A 12,987-nucleotide genomic window follows, 5' to 3' on the forward strand; every position below is an offset into this window, starting at 1 on the left:
TTCCCAATGCTTCCAGAAATCGAGAGACATGCTCTCGATCATTGCATGTTCCATCATACAAAGTGAAGGTTGGAGAGGTATAACCTTTTGGAAGAGGAATTTTTTGCGTAGCAACAGAGGATGGTGACGATGGACATGTGGTGTCTTGTCTTTTCCACGGTCCTCCAAGAGGCGTTCCAAATCTTCATGAGTAATGGAATTTGGTGATTCTTTCGTTGATGGATCGTCTGCAGCTTTGCGGACTTCATTGTCTTCCACCGTATGAACTGGAACGACTTCAGGATCAACATCCGAAGATGTTTCTTTTCCTTTTCCCTTTTCTTGAATTTTCTCTGACATCTTGTCAGTGGGCGTTTTGAGATAATTGCACAGCTCCTTCTGTGTTGCAGCCATATCCGTCTGATTCTTGGCAAGAGTCTCTTGCACCTTCATGAGATCGCCTATGGTAGGTGGATTTTCTATGACTTTTTCAGGATGCCGGCCGAAGAGAGGATGAATTCCAGTGTTGGTTTGAGAAGGCGTAATGTCACCATCATTGTTGGAAGCAGGAATGGTTTCTAGGATACCATTATTGTCATTGTTGCTAGTGCTAGCGTCCTTTGTATTTGTAACTGACCCAGACCTAAGATCAACCATTTTGTGAAAATTGAGATTGCAACCGAGAGATTAATCTCCCACTATGGTCGCCAATCTGAAGATGGGGAAAAACGATTTGCTGGTTTTTACGGAATTGAGGAGATGATCGTGCGGAGGAGACTCCTTGAACCGAGCAAATGCTCAACCTCACACAGATGCACTGCAAGAAGGGAGTGCTTTAAGTTTGAGATATCAATCTGTAGGACTCCGGACTAAACCAAGACAATGGTCGTTCCAGAGTCAATTCGGTCACAACACAGGATGGGTTGATATGTAGGAGGGAAGCTGAGAAATGTGTGACATCAATGGTGATCGAGATTGTAGGTGTGTTGTGTATTCTGCGTAAGAAAGTTATGAATGATTGAATTTTACTCAGTTGAGAGTGATTGCTCAGACGATGAGTTCGTGTAGACGAAAGATTGTCTGTGTGAACTTGTCGAGAAATTCTTGTCTGTTTCAATCATGATTCAGAGGCCTTTTATATTGCTGAAGTGAAAACACCATGATCCCATGAAGTGTGACAGTTGCTGGAGTCAAAGAGTTGGGAAGTGGAAAATCGTGTTGAAACCAGTTGCTCATCGTGCGGAGACTTGGTTAACTTTCTACCCACTACTTTGATAACTCCTCCAAATGATTGCACGACTTGCTCACATTCTCATCGTATGTATGAACACACGTGCCGTAGACCGCCAGACCAAAACCCTTGTTAATATCCCCCCATGTGACACGATTGATGTCTCGTGAATGTGGAGTCTGAAAGGCAGACTTGTATTTAGTTAGTCAGTTGCTGACTTTATGGGACGACGAGTCCTTGTATTGCTGAGTTGAACATAATTTGAAAATGTTCAGAGACTCATGAATCGAATATGTCTGCTGAGACATAAAATATCATTGTCGAATCAATGTTGATAACTTGAGCAAACTGTGCTGCTGAATCGTTGAATATTGATAGTTGAACCAATATTCCTTAGTCTGAGCAAATATTGCTAGTCTGAGCAAATATTGCTCATTTGAGCAAATGTTGCTCATCTGATGAATTGCTGAATATTGATAGTTGAACCAATATTCTTTGGTGTGAGCAGATGTTGCTCATTTGAAAAAATGTTGCTCGTCTGAGTAAATGTTGATTTAAGATGCTGGTATATGAGCCGAGCATAATTATTAAAATGTTGACCACGGAATCAACATAAAATTATTAATGTTTGAATCTGCTCATAATTATGTTTTTTGCAGAGCTCTGGATTCGAAACCCTAATTTTGACCAATTGCTGAATTGATGATTTATTGAAAACCATTCATGATATGAAGGAGGGACCGACTACATAGGATGATGAATCGACCACGTAGCTCCCAGATGCTCAAGTGAGCAAAATACCAAAGTCTCCTGAAGACCAGTTGGTGAAAAGATGATTAAATGCTGGTTTAATTATTTATTAAAATAGTGCTCGTGTGAGCGTCAGGTAGTAAAAACTGATTATGGAGAGTTGAGGGACCTACCAAGGGGCATGAGACCGGCCCTTGGTGATCATGGGACCAGTTGATGGTCGTTTGAGCAAACTCCAAGTTGGTTGGGAAGAGTTTGGACCCAATATGAGCAATTGAGCAAATTAGGTCAAAATTGTTAAAACACATGGGACCGGCTCTTTGCAAGCCTCAGGGCCAGCCTTGGTCGGTCAAGGAGACATGCCCGTGTCACCATAATGTCCGTGTCTCAGTTCTGAGAGTTTCAATATTTTCCGGTGCGCGTTTGAGCAACATTTTGAGAAAATATGAAGGATCCAGGGTTTTGCTGAAACTAGGAAAAATTCATGAGATGGTGAAAATAATTAATAAAATATGAGATCGCAAGGTGTGGGACCGGCCACGGCTAGGGCATGGCCGTCCAGCTAGCAAGCTCGGTCCCGCAGCACTTTTCCCAATTTTATGTAATTTTTATGTATTTTCCCTGGTGTGAAGGAAATACCATGAAACTGAAGAACTTCATGAGATTAAGGAATTTCCATGAGATTAGAGAAATAATAATAATAATAAAATAAGGAGTGATGAAGTGTGGGACCGGCTATGGCCAGGGCATGGCCGGCCAGCCAATGGGCACGGTCCCAAGGCACTCTTCCCAATTTTATGTAATTTTTCATGATTTTAGGGAAATATCATAAAATCAAAAAGGTTTGTTGAAACCAGGGAATTTTGTTGAAATCAGGGAGTTTTCATAAGATGAGGAAACATAAAAAATAATAATAATAAAATAAGGGGCGTGTGGGACCGGCTAGGGCCCGGTCCCACGAGTTTCCCTAATTTTACATTATTTCCACGACTTGAGGGAAATTTCATGAATTCACGGAATTTTCATGGGATGAGGGAAATAATAATAAAATAATAAGGAGTCATGAGGTGTGGGACCGGCCACGACTATGGCATGACGAGCCGGCTAGTGAGCCCGGTCCCACGATATCTTTCCTAATTTATTATTATTTCTTTGATACGAGGAAACACCATGAGACTGGGGAGTTTTCTTGAGACGAAGGAGATTTGCTCAAATGAAGGGATTTTCATGAGATCAGGGAAAATAATAAAAATATGATAAAATATAAAATTGGACGTGGACTGGCCATGGCACGACTGGACGGCCGGTGGGCCCAGTCCCCCATCGCCTCGATTAATATTTTATTATTTATTATTTTCTTCCTACTTTGCATAGGTTCATCGTTCCTTCGTGTTTTAGAATGCTCGTTTGTGCATTCAGGTGCTCGTTTGTGCATTATTGTTGAGTACACTTGCACCGTTTTGGTCGAGGCTTACTCGAGAGCTGCTGAGATGCCCATACGTTGAACATTTATCACTAACCCGTGGAATTATGCTGGGAAGAACCATGAATTGAAGTGACGAAATATTATGAAGAATCGTAGAATATTGCTGAATATTCAGTTAACGATTAGAGATAATTAATCGAGGCTCTATACTAGCAGGCATGCTGTCTAGGATCTTTAATTATATGAGAGTTGAGAAACATGAGCTTGTTGAAATGTAATATTTCCTTTATATAGTCAGGGAAAACCTTGTTGCACCCTGAAGACGTTATTGCTCTATACTAGCAGTCAAGCTGTCTAGGAGCCGTCCAATCTTTCGATTATATATAGAAGTAATTACTGAAATTTCCCAGTATTCATGAGATGTGTTGTTGCCTCAGCTGAGAGACTACACATCTACATATACTCTGAGAGATAGTATTCTCAGTCAGAGATTTCATGTGGCACGAGCTTTCACGCTTTCGACGAGATACATGAGCCTCAATACTCATCTGATTGCTGGATCAGGAGTATGTATAATTATGGTTTTACGATTTTAGCCTTTGTCGAAAATCCAACATCTACAAAGTGACACTACCCATAGGATTTGCTCTAAGGATTAAGGGATAAAGATATTTACAAAAATGTCTGATAAACTTTTGTTTCTTAAATATAATGACTCTAAAACAAAGAGTGCATTTGCAATTATATTAGAGTGCTCACTTATGGATTGAAACAATCATGTGAATTTTGTATACCCATATAACAGTCTAAGTGACAATTTGATAGGGAAAAGATAAACAATTAAGGTACTTTTACCCGCGTACTTAAAAATAAAGATCCTTATATGGAACTATAGTTATTTATGTCGATAGTATGGATATGGTATGTACTATTAATGGAACAGGAGATTTTACTAGCTACTTGAAATTCAAACTTGAAATGAAAATGTAGGAAAAACTCGGTCGAACGCCGAACTTGTTGTATATTAATCCACCAGTTTGTATATATCCAAAGTTTTCAGGAAATTTAACAAGGTTGTGCCTCCAGCTAGCACTCCTGTTAGAGCACTGCTCGTTCGAACTCTCAAGCGTTGCTATCTCAAGCTTGTTGTCAAGTTTAGTTTCCAAAACTATAAGTCTTGATTTCTAGTCTACTTATAGCTAAGTCTCGGACTGGGATAGTAAGTGTAGTTGAACTCTAGACTCCACGGTGTTCATCAATTGAAGACGAAGAACTACTCAAGGGAACTTGTGGAACTTCATCAACAAAGAGGTATGTGGAAACTTGAACTTATCTATCACTCAAAAGTCTATCTATTATATCTCATATTTTGAGAAAAAAGTCGTATTGCTATATAGACTTCGATTATACACATTTTCTATTTCGAGCCGAGTTTATCTCGCTTATCTATTTATCGAAATATGTGTTCGTAAGCTTTCGCTTTATCTTTACTCGTGACGAAATTCATGTTGATTATTTCAATAACTTGAAAATCGCTTTGATGAAAAATAGTTTATGAATAACAACTATATAACATCCTGTAAGAAAGTTTCAATGACGGAAATGAAAGTTTAGAACATGTATCCATCTTTGGATATAAACATAGTGTGTTCTCACATTTGTGTAAAAGTCCAAAACCGGGAACCCAAAGTATGCGTACCCGTATGCGTACTGGCGGTTGTTGGAAATCCGGGTAAGTATGCGTACCCGTACGCATACTGGCGGAAAGTTCACGTCCGTGAATTTCTGCTGGAGTTTGAAAGTGAAAAACAAACTCAATCTGGTTACTTAAGTACGCGTACCCGTTTTCATACTTAAGTAGATTACTTTCTAAAATCGATTTGTTCATGAACTAAACACATTTATATAATAAGGAATGCAACATTTGCAAACCGTGACTATAATGTGCATGAATCGATTCGAGTGAATCAAAACCGATTTTGCTTAAATTGTGTCTTGTATACTTCTATAAGATCTAAGCAATTGAACAACTCTCTAACTAGTTCATTGAGTCATTTGAACTAGTTATGGTGAAGATGAATAAGGTTGATATGAAAGTGCTCATATGGCTAACCATTGGTTAACTATTGTTGAACCAACTAAGTGTACACGTTTAGGTATGGTTACTCAAACCTAAATGAAGTTACACTTCATTTGTGTATAACAAGCTAAGTTCGATCTAACGATTCAAAGATATTAGCTTGAATCTAATCAGGTTTTCATCTAACAATGAATATTGAATGCTTTGTTACCAAGCTAACATTGATTGCAATCCCTGATTTGAAAGACTATATAAGGGAGAACTCTAGCAACTGGGAAACCTAATCCTCACACATTCTTTGTGACACTATTTGTGCTAAGCTAGAGTCGATTCTCCTTTAACCTTTGGTTTCTTCTTCTAAGCCAGGTTAACGACTTAAAGGCTACATTTGGATTGTGAAGCCAGACCGATACTACTTTATCGTAGTTGTGTGATCTGATCTTTCTGTTTCTATCGTACGATAACAATTGTAATAATTGGCTTGGAATTTATATCTCCGATAGGCAAGATAGAAAAGTAGTCACAAACACCTTCAATCCTATCGCATAGACATGATGTCAATTATCTTTTCCACTGCAAAGGCCAATAACATCCGTAATTTCTCCAAAATTCCCATTACTACTTGTAATGTACACGGTACTGATAACAATATGAAGATATTCATTCCAAATGCTTTATTTTCGAACACTTGTGAGAAACATGACTTTAACACCTGACTTGCACAATAGAAGTCAACATACTCCTTAGTCGTTTCATGCAGTCACTTGAAAACTCGGTTTCCAATGATTCTCGCATGTTCGTCTAACACTTTGGGCAGGAATTTTGACATCTTTGTCATAAAATTTCATATCATGTTGCTACCTCAATCTTCAAAGTTCATTTCAATTGATCTTTCCAACAAGAACAACTTCTTTTAGTCTCAATACTAACTCGACAAACAAATGACAACAACTTGAGTAAAAGAGAGAAAAATCAAGATATGTTTCCTCAACACGGCTCTAATACCACATGCCCATTTCGCATCCTAAAATTTTCTATGGGACATGACTGGAAATACTCTATGGTTCAGCGAATCAACTTCTTCTACAAGTACTCAGCCTTGCACACTTGCATCAAAGTATTCATCTGTCTTCACTCCTAAGGCTTTATGAAACTCAAGTCTTTTTTCTTTCTCTCTAACTCTTTATGCCCCCACAAGCATATGAGTTTTGCCGTGTACTTAAACAAAACTCACAATATCAGCAACATCATAAACACAAAGAACATGACACAATTAACCCATTTTATTGCATCAAAGGAAGATTACATACAACTGCCTGGACTAAACATATCATTCACCCTCTTTGGTGAATGCCTACCTCTCTCTACAATCAGTGGTTCTTCTACAAATCGAACAACACCAAACTTATTGATCCCTAAACTATTTATACATGATAATGATCATGCCAAAACTTGTGTGCAATCGCTTGCATAGCCCATGGAATTCCACATGTCCACATGTAGTTTTCCTAACCGCCAATATGCTTTTCAACTGCCAGCTTTTGTGCTGTTGCGCCAATTGATGCCACATATGTACTTGGTGATTAGAATATGCCAAATAAGGTTATCAATCAAATTTATAACCGTTCTAAGTTATCCCTTTGCTCTGGCATATTCCTAATGCGTATAACCAACTTATAACCGCTCCAATAGACCATCCTACGCCATTCTGCTTTATGATGCGTCAACATTGTGCTACTTCTGATCAGGCCATGTTTTGTACACTCTTGGGTGTTACCAACTAGTATGAACACATACCAATGTCCCTTCTAACAGTTTGGCTAACTTTGGCCTACAAGCCATAAGTTTATTTGCATCACTTTGCCGAGAAAGTGACTACAATGAAGCCTTTGGCATGCATCACTAGTGCATTTGCATTAGTCAGGCCTTGGCCAAGCCTTAGTTCCATGCATAAGTCATTTCATGACTTATCTTGCATCCTTAATCCATTTCTTGAGCTGGGTTAACCATAAGTTACTAATATCCAACAGTATCACATAATATTGTATGTGTCAAATAACCATTTTTGTCTCGGACATCTTGGGGCTTCATCGTCAGACTACGAAGCTCTAGGGGTGTAAATAATACCCGAAAATACTCGGCCTGTCTGTATCCGTCCGAGCCCGCCTGTACCCGAAGTAGCCCAAAGCCTGTTATGGCCCGTCATGGACCATCTGGTCTGGCCTGGATTAATTTATTGGGCGGTCTCGGGCTTTGCGATTAATTATGATGCCCGGCCTGATACCTGGCCTGGTGCCCGGCCTGAAAGCCTTCTATGTGCCATTGATCATTTAATATCCTCTTAAAAAGACTTAAAAGTTACAATTTTATAATTGTCAATTTTGTGTCAAGAAAAATAAAATATATAATTGTTTTTACTTATAATTAACCTTTTCAAAACATTAATGGTAATATATTTTCTTATTAGAAAGTTTATTGTACTCTAATTAATTATTTATTATAGGCTAAAATTAAAAATTTGTCAGTGTAATTTAAATATAAAATAATACTATCACTTACGATATGCGATGTTGGAAAGGAAAGGATATTGTATTTAATACCGTTCATTTGAAAATTTAAACTTAAAAAAAAAAATTCAAAATAGTGGCCTGTCCGGCCCGATCTGGCCTGCCCGTATAAAAAGCGGGCTTTGGGCGGTCTTTGGGTAGCAAATTATCTACTCGTGCCCGGCCTGTCCGGCCTGAATTTGTTTACGGGCTCACAAATATTAATCCTGGCCTGCCCGACCTGTCTTAGTTTTTGGGTCGGGCGGCCCGGCCTGCCCGAATTTACACCCCTACGAAGCTCCATTCGCCAGGCCACTGACTTCAGTAACGTGCCATCTTGGCACTACACTGTCTTGGACGGTAATAACAACTATTATCCAAACGAAGTACCCGACCCACGCGCGAACTATAAAAATACTCTTCTCCGCGCTTTCACTAGATTCTCTCCATCTATTCAAATGGGAAAAAGCAAAAAGAAACACAAAACTCAGAATGGCGCCAAACCAAGGTACAGAAAGAGAATCGAAACCAGACGATCAACAAATTTTCGAGGCTAAAGACCTAGATGGGACGTAAGTGCGGATCGACGCACAAGACACGGACGGACCTTGTCCTCTCGTCGCTGTCGGTAAGTACTCTTCATTTTCCTCACATTTTTTTCCTAGGGTTTTTAGTTTTCATTACTTGAACTTTTCATTTGATTGTTCAATTTCTTTGATTCGGAGAAATCAATTAATTTCGTAGAATTCGTTTTTCTTTGATTTTTCAATTTCTTGAACTTTTGTTTAGCATTGAATTGTTTCTAATTGGTTATGCGTTTGGTTTGGTTTACGTTTTGTCCAGGAACTTCATGTTTTATTTCAATTTGGGATCTTACTTGGAATTTGTTGTCGTTAATGGAATTAGGTAATGTTCTTATACTAAGGAATAGGTTCGATTTGGATTATGGTAACAGTATCAGCTGACATATTACTGTCACATGTTGCTAATCAACCGTGCCAGACTGCCAGGATAGATTACTCTGCCAGTTTCTTGATTCATTGTTTAAAATTGTGGTTATATCAGTTGAGTTTGTTCTTGACATTGTTTTTTGGATGCTGATAGGAATCGGCCACAACAACAACGTGACCAAGGAGACTAGTCAAAGTTAGCACAACATTGTTTGTCTGTGAGTTAAAGTGACTAGTTTACTGTTTTGGGTTACTTTTTTTAACTGTCCTGGTCATAGTAAGTTTTGTTTTTGAGTGTCTCCTAGATAGTTATATACCCAATAAATCAGTTTTATTTCTCATTACTGGTATTTCTACGCCTCTTTGGTAAGAACCCTAACGAGGTTCTTATCAGAGAGCGTCTCTTGGGAATCATGATAAAGATTTAAACCAAGCCTCAGAGGCTGACTTAGGCCCTTATTCTACTAGCGGAGAAATCCCTTCTTTCTTGAGTTCGAGAAATCTAAAAAGAAAGATAGTACTCATTGAAGCCTGGCTCTCCCTTATAGCTTATGGGGTACTTCACTCGAGGAAATCGTAAAAAAGCGCCGACACCTCTAGTCTCTCTAGAGGCAGCTTTCGAGGCTATCAAGATAGAGAAAAGTTCCCTGTTATAGGCCAAAGCTTAAAAACGACCAACAGAGATAGATTGACACCAATGCTGTCCCTCGATTTAGGACTGGGATTTTTGTCAACATTAGATTTAACAAGTACTTTAGCTTCCTCTTATTTATATTGCTTTATTTTCTAGCATTTGTATAAGTTTGTTTCTTGTTACGGACTGAATGACTAGTGGATTGATGATTTTGTAGAACGCCAGAGCTTGGAGTTTTCCACCTTCTTGAAATTCCACTTTATCATGGATGGATGGTTGATCCACAGATATGCATTTCAAGATTCCTATTTTGTCGAAATTCAAAGTTTTGGTGAAGTATTATTTCCCATTCTGGACAGTCAGCTGGAGATTATCTTTTCTTAGAGGTTTTCATTTTAGTCACTGCTATAATGTTACACCAAAATATCCACATTCCAATGTGTAGATATGTCAATGTTGCAAAGTTTAAATTCTTATTTACTTAAATTAAAAGCTTCTGACACCAGCTTGAGATATGGAGGAAAGGTTTTTGATTATGGCTGATGTATGGTTACACATTTGGAGTTGGGGACGTATGGTATATGCCTGAGTTAAGTAAGGATTTTGAGTGTCCACTGCTCACCCAAGGCTAAGACTTCCTTAAATGTCAGTTTGAGCAGATTAAAAAAACATTTGTCGTTGAACTTTAAAGTTTTGGTTGTAATTGTTTGATGACTCGTTAGAGTGTTGCTTCTACAGTTCTGCACCTGAAATGCACGAAATAATTTATTTTTTTCATATTTCCATCAGCAAGTGTATTTGTAGTACTTCAAAACACTTTATTTTCATGTTAGAATATTAAAAAAATATCATTTCCTAGCTTCAGAGATTGAATATTAATAACGAATGTCAAACTCACTGTTCAGTTCTCCATAAACACATCAGGATTCTGATACTGCAAAGGCGTTGGGATCGAAGCCTTACAACGCACTTCTTGAAGAGGTTGCTAACTACTACGCAAGAAATGCCCGGGGAGAAGAAAAGAACGTCCTACAAGAAGATTGTGGTGACCATCAGAAGGGAAAAGGAGACTAAGAAGAAGAAGAAGCTCTCTTAAATGCCTTGGAGTTGTGTGGTATAATACCTGGAACGACCATCAGTCACACATCTGCACATTCAGCTGATCACGGACTATTCCATAATACTAGGTCTGGTGTCCAGCTAGAACCATCTCTATCACAGGATTCTAGTGCCTTTAGCAGTTGCTACACAGGCAGGCTATCTCAATGAACCAATTGGAACAAATTCTTCAGTTTCAGAATCTCCTGATTTGGTAATTTCTAGCAATCAGGTTGCGAGAATAACTGAAGACAGACTGTTTCAGAATCAAAGCCAGGGCTTACTCACTATTTCTTTGGACGAGGATTCTTCATCTGCATTTAAGGACCAAATAAGTGGGCCAGGAGGGAGCTCAAAGTATATGCCCGTAGCATGAATCTGGGTATTGCATCTAGATGAAGTAGGTCGCCATAGTGCTTGTGGTACAACTGTGATTCTTGGTCCATCTGCAACTCTTAGTGTCAACTCAAGCATGAACGGCAGAGAACCTATCCTTGATGGTGAAGAGTACATATCTGATTGAAGAATGAAACCTGATGAAATTTTAGGACCTGTATATGAAGGTGAGGAGGTGGTTGTGGCCAAGCAAGTTGAAAAAGGCAGAGAAAATGATTGTGACATAAATCTTTCTCCTTCCATTACTAGAGCAAAAAGTATTAGGTTGCTTGTGGTCTGTTTGACCGTGATACCTTCTTCTTTGACCATAACATCTTATTTCGTGCATTTCGGTGAAGCAGTTCCTTATATTTTTTCTTCTTACTTTCAGGGTCGCTGATTAATAACTTTTTGAAAAACAATAAAAACCAATTGACCATATATGGGTAAACTTTCTCTTTAGTTTACATTTATAGATTCCCGTTGCATCTCCATTTCAAGTTCTCATTACTTCCACTTTACAGTGTTTGTGCTCTACAACAAGGTCTGGAGGACGGTGAACTTTGTGTCTTTTTTTGTAACAATCACTTCAACACCATGTTAAAGATCAGTTGAAATTGAAATTGCTTGTCTATAGTTGTTTTGTAATAGATAATTATTTCTCTCACTTCTTTGCAGTATAACAATGAGCTTTATGTCTTAATTACTGATCAAGGTACCTTAGCCAACCTGATTTGGTGTGGCCGTGTGGGAGAAGTTAAATGAGGTAATGCTCCCGGATATTATCTTCTTTTGCTTGTGATTTTATTTACCATATAATGTATATCAAGCGTCTGTTGTCTGGAGTACTTTTATTATTATAACTTGTATCATCAATATTCACCAGGTCAATGGGAATACAATTCACATTACACACAATTTTAGCATATTTAGGCAAAAAGCATTGACCGGGACAAATGTGAGTATATATCCTCTAAAATAATGTTCTTGATTAGTTCCTCATAGCTGAAACTAATGCAATATTTTTCTGCCTCAGAACTATCTTGCTAGCAGTGGAAGTTCAGTTCTAAGATAGTCCTATTTCCTTTTATTTAACTTTTCCTTCTCTGACATATTCACTGCTGCCGCCATTACCCACCACCACCGCCATTCTCTGAAAATGTGAGATACTATGATTATAATAATTTATAGAATATTAATGATGAACAGATGATCCAAATGCATACATTTTTCTATGATGTGATCACTTAACTTGGATCTAATTTATACATTTACCAACAATTTGATTTTAACGATCTGTAAACATGGGTCTGTTATGAGAACTAATTCAAGTTTACAGACTTTAGGGTTTTCTCCAAGTAATAATCAGAACTTGGAGGTGATGAATTGGGCATCGTAGTACTTCAAATATATATACAGATGTTTGCAAATCTTATATGTCATTGCAACTCTTTGAAATATTATCGCCACAAATCTGTCTTTCCTCTGGTCCCTAATCTTGCCTCAATAAAGCCTTCTCATGTTCCCTTTTCTTTAAGGATGGTTGTTATATTTAACGTTTCAAATTGAAGAATGATATTCCTGATTTTTATGTTTTTAGCAATGATGAGCAACTTGCGGCTGATTTATGAAGGAAAGAGTACGAAAACAAGCTGCAGTGCAGACCTGCATCACAACCTGCGTCAAGACTCACTACTGGTCCGCAGGTATATCACTACTGCAATACACTTCAACTTCTGCTCCATTATAACTGATCTTATGAAATGCTTGACTGAATTCCCTTGTCAAAGTCAATGTCTGGTAAGTAAAACTTTTATGGTCAAGCTCTTACAGTTAGGACTTTAGCTAAATGGTTTAGGAGATTCGTCCGTAGTTAATTTGAAATGCTAGATGTTTTAGATTTGTGTAGTATTGTAGT

General features: G+C 38.2%; 1 long non-coding RNA gene across 1 annotated transcript; it reads left to right on the forward strand.

Annotated features, from left to right (window-relative positions):
• Positions 1-8,552: 8,552 nt before the first annotated feature.
• LOC113303471 lies at positions 8,553-10,642 on the forward strand. The gene is made up of 5 exons (XR_003337531.1): positions 8,553-8,640; positions 8,856-8,918; positions 9,117-9,180; positions 9,814-9,982; positions 10,521-10,642. It is a non-coding gene; the product is annotated as an uncharacterized LOC113303471 (long non-coding RNA).
• The last annotated feature ends 2,345 nt before the right edge of the window (positions 10,643-12,987 follow it).

Source organism: Papaver somniferum, chromosome 8 (assembly GCF_003573695.1).
Source record: "Papaver somniferum cultivar HN1 chromosome 8, ASM357369v1, whole genome shotgun sequence".
NCBI classification, from domain to species: domain Eukaryota; kingdom Viridiplantae; phylum Streptophyta; class Magnoliopsida; order Ranunculales; family Papaveraceae; genus Papaver; species Papaver somniferum.